The sequence below is a fragment of the Adiantum capillus-veneris genome, chromosome 2 (assembly GCF_014529385.1).
Source record: "Adiantum capillus-veneris isolate H3 chromosome 2, ASM1452938v2, whole genome shotgun sequence".
NCBI lineage: Eukaryota > Viridiplantae > Streptophyta > Polypodiopsida > Polypodiales > Pteridaceae > Adiantum > Adiantum capillus-veneris.
In genome coordinates this window covers 87,626,360-87,635,294 of record NC_140932.1, presented here as the reverse complement: position 1 = coordinate 87,635,294, position 8,935 = coordinate 87,626,360, and the positions used below count along the sequence as shown (strand labels likewise).

At 40.8% G+C, this 8,935-nt stretch overlaps 1 pseudogene; it reads left to right on the top strand.

The window, feature by feature from the left end:
- The first annotated feature begins 3,263 nt into the window (after positions 1–3,263).
- LOC147463134 (uncharacterized) lies at positions 3,264–6,627 on the top strand (annotated as a pseudogene).
- The last annotated feature ends 2,308 nt before the right edge of the window (positions 6,628–8,935 follow it).

Sequence of the window (8,935 nt, the reverse complement as noted above, 5' to 3'; positions counted from 1 at the left end):
TGATGTGTATTTTTGTATGACCTTTGTGACCTTCAAAGACTCATATTGTCACCTTCACCATGGCATTTGAAGAACATATAAATGAAACCATAAAGGGGCATTCCACCCTATAGTTGGTGGGAACCTACCCCTAGAGACAATCTACACACAAATCACGTCGATTGTCACAGCAAGAGTAGGACCAAGGGGGCATAGCCCTAAGCTATGCATGCAGGTTCAAGGGTCTCTTAAAATAAAGCCTAAGAGACTATAAAAGGAGAGAGGTTGGGTGTAGAAGGGCATGTAGTAGTATCTGTGCCATTTCACTAATATCAAACCTTAGGTATCTCTCTCTCTTGCACCTTGAGGAAGGAGGGGATGGAAGAGCGGCCTAGAAAGATACATGAAGCATGCAAAGGGAAGAGGAGGCATGGAGTTTGATCATGTGCCTACAAGTCAATGATTGGAGTGTCATTTTTCTTGGCATATATGATAGCAATGATTGATTGGCACTAAATTTTGAGGAAAAAATTGAGTTTTCTTATCAATTTATGCTTGATTGTTGCATAGTTATGCTTAATTCTCATTCATGCGTGTCGATTTGGACTTGCAATGAAATTAAATCACAATATACAACTTAATTCTTGCTTAATTAAGTTGGTGTGGCTTGTTTGGGCTTGCATGCAATAATGCATCCATTTGAGGCATGACCATGAGGAAACTTGGGTGGCCAAGAAGCTTGGTCGAGGAGAGGAGAGGGCACGGGAAGTATCACCTTCACACACACACACACACACACACACACACACACACACACACACACACGAGCAAATAGATGACCTTCACCAAATTGGCTATAGAGAAGCTCATTTCGCTCGCGCTAGGGAGGTGCTCCTTTATTGTTTCTTGGCTACTAAAAAATTAAAAGGTATTCTTAATGGTTTCAAAAAAATTAAAAGGTATTCCTAATTCAAAGATTCCCTCAATAACAATAAAAACAATGTGTTATGTAGATTTGCAACAATATTAGCAGGACGTGAGAATGATGAATACAACATTGAGAGAGAGAGAGAGAGAGAGAGAGAGAGAGAGAGAGAGAGAGAGATTGCAAGGACAGTTTAAAGAGAAGAAAACAATGAACGAAATATAAAGTAGAAGCAAAACACAAATATACAATGTGAAGTCCACCACCTCTTTATATGGACACAAAAGGTCTTTTGACTTTCCACAATCATGTGTCTTTTGACTTTCTATCTTCATATGTCTTTTGACTTTCCACATTCATTGTCTTTTTATTTCCTAAACTCACCTCTTTACTTATGCACTTAATATGTTTTGAAAGACTTTTTATTTTTCGGAGATTGGGGAGACCTAATTTGTTCAATTTTGAACATTTTTGCTTTTTCTTGCTTTTTTTGTGAAAATTAGAAGCAAAACACAAATATACAATGTGAAGTCAACCACCTCTTTATATGGACACAAAAGGTCTTTTGACTTTCCACGTTCATGTGCCTTTTGACTTTCCACCTTCATATGTCTTTTGACTTTCCACATTCATCTGTCTTTTTATTTCCTAAACTCACTCTTTACTTATGCACTTAATATGTTTTGAAAGACTTTTTATTTTTTCGAGATTGGGGAGACCTGATTTGTTCAATTTTGAACATTTTTGCTTTTTCTTGCTTTTTTTTTTTGTGAAAAGCAGGTCCGGATCCTTAACTTACGAGGTCTAGGGAAGTTAGGGTTCAATTTCATAAAAATCTTCTTTTTGGGTGTTTTTTCTACTTTTTAGTGAAAAGCAAGTCCGTTTCCTAGTTTAGGTAGGCTAGGTGAAACCATGGTTCAATTTCAAAAAAAATATATGCTTTTCACGCTTTATGGCATTCCTAAAAAGCAATGCGTTTGTTAACATTATCCAACCCCAAAAATATTTATTTATCGTATAAGTGAAAAAAAAACATATGGTGAAGAAGCGAGATTCAACAAAATTCTACGAGAATTATTTTCATAAAAAATGGCACCATAAATTTGTGGGAGCGGTACGGTAAGTGTGGTGATTATATCGAGGCTCGCGGTGCAGTTAAGATTACGTACAATTTCATTAGTTACTTAGATATCATATTACTGATTGGGTTACAGGAGGAAAATTAAATCCTTTGGCTAGAGTTGACTTGCAAAAGGAAGGCCATGTTTTTAGCAAAAATCCCACAAGAAGGAGCTATTCCAAGCTAGAAAGGGGGTGCCCTATTTTGCCTTGGAGGACACTCCAAGCTGCAAGAGAAGCATATAAAGAGCGGTAGAGCTCAATTTTGGGGGCTAGTAGTTACATAGAATACATCGAAAGTCTACGTACGTATTATACAGAGGTGGTGCAACACCATCTTTATAACTATCCTTCTCTCATTTGTGGAAAGAAGAAGAAGAAGAACCATCTTTCATCTTACTATATTCTCTTCTATTTTTATAGTGTACATGCTCTACATCAACTTCGTCACATAATTCTATATGTAGCTCTCATCACTGCTCTCTTGCAGGAAAGCAATAAGCCTTTCAATCATCAATTATCACTTCTTGTTTAGAGTAAGAATCCTAAACTCCATAACCACCATCTCATTCTCTCTGTATTCTCTATTGGGGTGTGTGACACATCCGCACCACCACACGTTGTCGTGACGCTCCACGTCCATAGGTGAAGCTTTAATATAACACAAGATTCTAGACGTTATTATTGCTCAAACGGATTATTGATTGCCATCCCTTGGAGTATATTGCTTGTGTTGTTGTACTCGCCAAAGCCATTGTTGATACATATAACTACTACAATGTACTTTAGAGAGCAGTAAGTGCGGCTAATATAGCGGTGACAAGGATACTTCAGTTCGATATGTGTTCGAAGATGCTTTGGTTGATATGTAAACCAAAAGAAGTGCTATGTGATGTTCCATTTCTCAAGTATTTCAATATGATGTACTTCAAGAAGCTTAAAATGTGTTTGAGGAGCTTGTTGCCCACCGAGATCGGTTTGGCGGCATGGCTTAGTAAAGAGTGGAGATATTCGATGCAAAGGGATGGCTTCTCTTCAATGCATTCACCTATACGTATGCCTTGAAGGTGAAGATCGGCATTATTTTAACCCACATGCAAGACCAGTGTGAACAGCCGCTTAAAGTAATAAGAAGCAAGGTTTTTTTTAAAGGAAATATTTCATGAGTTAAGGGGTTGCAGTAAAAATAGAGGTTGATGAGCTTTATAAAAAAAAAAACGGCACGCAAGGGCGGAGCCATCGAAAAGCAGACAGCACAGGGGAAGATGAAAAGCCGTCAGAGAGAGGGGACGAGGCCGCCAGAAGAAAAGTAGCAGGTTGACGAGCGCATAACTGTCAGGGGCCGCCCATGACGAAGAGGAGGACGAGCTGACAGTGGGGTTGCTTGTGGTGAAGACAGCAGGAGAGGAAAGAGTTGAATCGAGCTGGTGGTGGTTTGGAAGCTGAAGGAGCAGAGGCGGGCCTGAGAGGGAAGAGAACGCGTGCGCGCGCGAGCAAGGCAGGCCGAGAACTGCAGGAGCTGGTGGAGAGAGCACGAGGAGGCTCTGCTAGCTCTGTTGTCGAGTGCATGAGCAAGAGGGTGGCAATTGGCACTCATGAATAGAGAAGGAGGATTGTGTCCTTTGCGTGCATGAAAGCAGTGCCACAAACTTCCAAAGGAAGGCTGCAAGCTGAGGACAGGGCGGCCAACACAAGCGAGAGAGGAGTATTATTATTTGGACGACAAGTTGGGCATGATATGTCAGTGTCCAACAAGGAGCAGACCGAGAAATTTAACTTGTGATTCGGGAAGGCACGAAGGGTAGAAACTTCATCGAGACCAAAAACATCAAAGGAAGAAGATCGTTAGTGTTCAGAATAAAGCAAGGACGAGAAGTTGAAGTTCACAAAGAGTAATGACAATGGAGAAGCAGATCTTTAGCAATTTTCAGAGGTTTGTTTGAATTTAAAGAAAACTCAAGCAAGTGACGACAAAGTGAGTGCAAGTGAAGGTGGTCGAGAAGAGCAAGGGAAGAGCATTGAGGCCATACAATTTTGGCATTTTCTCTTCCGCTCACAGTCTCGGTGGGACCAAGAGCACTTGTTGCCTATTGCGATCAAGTTATTATTTTTTTTGTATTTAGATTTTAGTTCATTTAGGTAATTCAATTCAAGGTGTTCTTTCGTGCTATATTCTCTTGAAATGTGCATCTTCCTCTCACCGTTTCCCACAGCGAGCAGCCCGGTGCTGACCCGGCTCAACTCGTGCACATAAAAATCCCCCGACATCTTTGGTGAACCCGACGTGAAAGCGAGCCGGGGTGGGACTTGGTAGCATAAGATGTCGACACCACAGGAAGTAGCAATGCAACAGATGATGCAGCTGTTCGCAGCCTATATGGAGCAGCAACAGGCTTCTCAACAGTAGTACCAACAAAGTGAACGTATTCGTCAAGCAAGGTATACAGTAACTGAAAAAGCTGCAAAGATTTGAAGGTCGTGATATTTCAAAATTTTGTACTGTTTATGAACAATCTATGGAGGATTATGGAGTTAATGATCATGACTCAGTGGAAGGTTTTCACTTAATTGCGGCTCCTGAGCTTAGGGCTCGAATTGAAGAAATTCCGATAACACATGGTGCAAATTGGCAGGAGTTTAAGAAGGCTTTACAAGAAGAGTATTTTCTCGAAGATTCTCAACGAGTTACCAAGCAAAGCTTTATGAAATGGATACAACAGAAGGATAAAGGTTTATCTGCGAGAGAATTGCTACGAGCTTTTGAAAAGAAGTTTGAACAGTTATCTACTGCTGAGCAGAAAACAATGCAACCGGAAAAGGTTGAGCTATTTATTCAAGCAGCAGATTCGCGCCTTCAGAAGAGCTTGGTACACCTGCTCGAGGATCCATCTGGTGAGTTGGGCTTAACTTCTGATTGGAAACTGGTTACAGAAGCTGTTAATATGATTGTAAAGCGACAAAAGAGGGTGGACAAGTTCATAGTGGCTGATCCTATGGAAGTGCTCGAAGAGGACCTAGTGGAGAAGCCGAAGCCCAAGCTGGAGGAGCCAGTCCTTGATGAGCTGGTAAAAGGTATACAAGAGTTGAATTTGAATTTGAAAGCTGTTAAACTTGATGGTTTGAGTGCAAGTGGATCTTCTTCAGAACCCAGACAACGTCCTCCACAACAAGAATGGGATAAAGGATGCATGTGGTGTGATAGCTTAGATCATATACGCAAAAATTGTGATGATTTTAATGAAGCTTATAAGAAGAACACAGTTTTTTGGAAGGACGGCAAGCTGCATCTTAAGGAAACTGGTGAACGTCTACGTTTTAACTATGGGAAGGGCGGTATGAAGAAGCTGGTTGAGGAGATGCAGCACAATGTCTCTAGGGTTGATGCAACAACTTATGGATTACACGTATGCAGTGCGGAGGATGAAGAAAGTACCAAGGCTAAAAGAAATCTATGCCCATATGCTTTGAGGACAGCTGACAAAGGTAAAATAACTCGTGACACATTAAGTCAAGCTGGGAATTACATTCGACAAACTACGGGGTGGTCAGATCCTGTAGATTCTCTTTCTGTGTATGCCTTTCTTGCAAAATCTCAGGCTAATGAAGCTATGGTGGAAGAGAAGCGCAAGAGAGATGAAGACATTGTGGGCTCATCAAAACGAGCTACGAGGACTAGCGGCAAGAAGGAAGAAGGGGCAAGTTCTACAGAAGTTCTTACACCTGAAGTGGTTATGGAAGAGGCACCAAAAGATAAAAAGCAAGGTAAGCCAAAAGGGCCTTCTTACAAGTTAAAATCTGATATTGAATTGGCTACAAATCTGAAGAAGGTATTTGAGGAACGCATTCTCAATAGCAAGGTGGAACTTACTTTGGGCGATGTCTTGGGCATTGCTAAACGTGAATTTCATGAGGAGATCATTGATATTATAAAGAGAAAGCGGCAAGTACTAGTCAAGCAAGAACCTGATGCGGTCAAGAGCCAAGTGATTCAGCATGTAGAATCGATTCTGGATGCTTATGAGTTAGAGATTGAAGAAGAAAGTTTACAGTCTACAGTGATCTCCAATCAAGTTACACCCGAGGTAAGACATGTTCACTTCAATAATGATGATGGTGAGGAAGCAGTACCTAGGAGTCATTTTTTCAGAACACATTGGGCGAGAGCCACTACAGAGACAATTGTTAAGATTGGTGATATTGATGAGCCTATTCTAGCACTTGTGGATCATGGTTCAAAAATTAATTTGATGTCAAAAAGCTTGTACCAGAGAGGGAAATGGCCTATTGATATGGATCATGGTTGGCGGATTCGAGCTACCAACACCCAGCCTGGCGATTTATATGGTGCATGTGCAAATGTCAAGGTTACAACTGGAGATATTTGTGATGAACATAACTTTTTTATACAGGAACATCCACTTATCCTAGGGCAACCTTACATCACAACTGTGTGTATGGAAACAAAGGTTTTGGATGATGGTTCAGCATTTGCAAGGATTCGAAGTAAAGATGGTAAGAGAGCGGTTCAATTTTTGACTGTTTGTGTTGATCATGTCAGGAATAAAGATAGCTTAAGATACTGAGCCTTTGCCAAGGGTTCGGAAAGAGTTTAAAGAGTACAGGTTTGCTCAGGATTTTCTTGGGGTGCCACTATAGAGCGGGACGATAGTGGTATAGGGAAGAAGAAGTTCTCGCAAGAAGAGACTTTTTCTTCGGGGTTTCTGGGACTAACATCTGAAGGTTAGTTTCATATAGGAAGTTCATGGAGCTATCTAAGTGGGAGAAGCAATATGTGGTAAGTGTTCAAAGTGATTTGCAGGGATGTGATGTACTTGAACATGATGATGTTATCTCAGGAGTCTTTGAAGAAGTTTCTTATGTTGATACGATGTCAGAACTCGAAGTTATCAAGAAGTGTAGGTTGCAAAGTGGGACTAAATTTGTGCGAGTGCATTCGATGGACATGTATTACATTCTAATGGAGGTAAGTAAAGAATTGGGTGGTGCTTTTGAAGTGCAGGTGGATACAAAGTACAAAACTGTTGCAAAGAAGGTCAGGCCTGTAGCTACCCCACTCCCAGGGGAGAGTGAGGAGGTTATCGAAAAAGCTTCACACCAACCAAAGCTAAGGGATCCCAAGAACATTGGCCACAAATTTATTAAAGAGACCTTGAAGCAAATAGTCATTGGTGAAGAAGGGTTTCTTACTGATGAGGAGGTCAAGTGCTTTCAAGAGATGCTTGCAAAACATGGTAAAGCCTTTGCTTTTGAGCCCAGTGAAATTGGATGTGTAGATCCAAATGTTGTAGCACCTATGATTATCTTTACCGTTCCACATATGCCATGGAATTTGCGTCCTATTCCTGTTCCTAAAGCCCATCTACCACAACTTATTGACTTGTTAAATGAAAAGATACGTATGGGTATTTTGGAGCCATCTTGTGCACCTTATTCTAATCGATGGTTCACCGTCCCAAAGAAGAATGGAGCCCTGCGATTTATTCAAGACATGCAGCTAGTAAATAAGGTAACAATTCGTAATGTTGGCACATGACCAATTGTGGACGAGTTTGCAGAAGATTTTGCAGGTAGGGCTATATATTCCATGGGTGATCTTTACTCAGGCTATGATCAGTTTAGGTTGCTTTTAAGAGTAGAGATCTCACTACTATGTGTACTCCACTTGGGTTGGTAAGGATGTGTACTTTACAGCAAGGTGCCACAAATTCTGTTGCTCACATGATGAATGGCATGAACAAGGTATTAAGAGAATTCATTCCTCACAAGATTACTATGCCTTTTATTGATGATTTGCTAATCAAGGGTTGTGAAGAAGGTTTGAAAGACGAGGTAAAAGATCAGAGGGGGTGCCGAAGCTTTGTTGCTCAACATATTGCAGATTGTGAAGCTATTCTATCTAAACTTGAAGAGGTAAATCTAACACTTTCAGGTCAAAAATCAATTTTTGGTGCCAAAGAAATATTGATTGTTGGACATATGTGTGGGCCACATGGACGACGCCCAAGTCCAGCTAAGGTGGAAGCAATACAAAGGATGAAGAATTCATGCACATCAGTTACTGAAGTCCGTCGTTTTTTGGGTGCTTGCGTGTTTTATCGTATTTGGTTACCTCACTTTGCTCATGTTGCAGAAGTACTTTACCAATTATTAAGAAAAGGGAAAAGATTTGTGTGGGAAGATGTCCATACAAAGTCCATCATGAAATTGAAGAAGATGCTGTTGGATGCTCCTACCTTAAGGAAGGTTGATTATAAATGTGGAAGGCCAGTGATTTTGACGGTTGACACTAGTCCTACAGGCATTGTTTGGGCTATTGGTCAAGATGATGAGGATGGTCATAGATATGCTATTCGGTTTGGTGCAAAGGTTCTTAACACTCGTCAACGAAGTTACTCTACACGTTAAGAGAGAGCTTTGGGCGTTGCTACTGCTCTAAAGTCTGACAAGGAGTGTTTTATTGGAGCTTCAGTTGTAGTGGAGACTGATTGCTTACCATTGATAGGAATGATTACGAATTGCTCCACTCCGGATATTGCTATGTTACGATGGATAGCTTTCATTAAGTCTCTTAATCCTGAATTTTGTCATATTGCAGGAAGGGACAATCCGGTAGCAGATATGTTATCAAGAGCCAGGTATGAAGATGGGAAGAGATGCTTACAGAGAGTGATAATGTGGGCTTAAAGTTTTATACTTCTTCTCATTTGCATGCAAGTTGTAGTGTTCTTGCTCGTGTTTTTGAAGCTTTTTTAGATGAGATGTACGATGGAGAGTGGATTTTGATAGGCCGTTATCTCAGCACTCTCACCAAGCAAGAGGAATGGAGTGATCAAGAATACAGGAGGATCAGGAAGAAAGATTATGGTTATTTCCTTAAAGATGGGCACTTGT